Source organism: Zerene cesonia, chromosome 10, assembly GCF_012273895.1.
Source record: "Zerene cesonia ecotype Mississippi chromosome 10, Zerene_cesonia_1.1, whole genome shotgun sequence".
Taxonomy (NCBI): domain Eukaryota; kingdom Metazoa; phylum Arthropoda; class Insecta; order Lepidoptera; family Pieridae; genus Zerene; species Zerene cesonia.
In genome coordinates, this window is record NC_052111.1 from 2,074,241 (window position 1) to 2,075,537 (window position 1,297).

A 1,297-nucleotide genomic window follows, 5' to 3' on the forward strand; every position below is an offset into this window, starting at 1 on the left:
CGTTTCAGAAGGAAACGGTTCTCTTAATCTATCCGATCAATATTGCCAGATAACGACGCTCAGTCATTATTGAACTGTAATAAATCTTTGTCATTGTTGCCTACGTTAACAGATCTGCTTCATTGAGATATCTGTGAGCCAGTGTCTGGGCGTTCCATTTTGTTGTTCCATCAAAAACGAACGCCCTTCTAAAGAAAGATCTTAAGCTCATGAAACAGTAAGGCATTACAAGTTCTTTTTGTATAGCTCGCTATTAAACATTGATAGGTTCACGACCTTAATTCGGAAATCAATTTGTTTTGCAGGTTCTTTTATTAGATTGATCGAAGAAAGAGATATAAATCTAAATGTGGGTAATATAATTATTCAACTTATATTTCTAACTAACATAATATAGAGTTTTCTTGAAAAATCAAATAAATATTGTGGTACTATTTATCTGTACGAAAATGAACTAAATTCTAATAGAAAGAGCAAACATGATACATGGAGATGCAACAAATACACATATATGAGAATGTCACTGTGCTTTCGCCACCTTTATGGAAATTGAGGATTTCGAACCTCACCTAGAAGAGATAGAACTATGACATCGGGATTTAGGAATATAATAATATATGAAATTTTGTGTTTAATAAGATGCTTCGATACAAATTCCATATAACCAGTACAATTATTATAATATATAACAAATATTTGGTAGATATTTTTGAACATTAAAGCCATCGTTATATCTATAACGAACATTATGTGCTGACCTTTTAAATGCTTCAGTGTGTGAGGGAGCGTGGTCACGAAGAAACCTCACAACATTACCATTGTTTAGATGTCTGAGAACAAAACATACAAAATATTTTAATATCCCCTTTCGGTAAGTGATGCAAACAACAATAATAATAGACCGTAGTATAAATTTAAGAACATCGAAGTGCGTGGGAATGTCTTAAAGTGGTTTCAGGACTACCTAATCCACAGAGTCCAATGGTTCAAAGTAGAGGGATGTATGAGTAGACAATCTACATGTTCATATGGTACTCCACTAGGAAGTATAATATCTCCTATCCTGTTTCTGCAACTGTGAGAAATTATCGCGAGTCAAGTACACTTAATGCCTGGGTAAATATGACTGCCACTTAATGTGCAATCAACTAAACTAAAATAATTATATAATATAAAATTGATTGTATATTGTGTATATTATGTCTATTGAAAATGACATTTAAAAAAACATCGTTTGCTGGTTACAATTTCCATGATAATAAAACTCAAGATCGTGTTAAGGTAAGTAACAAATTTT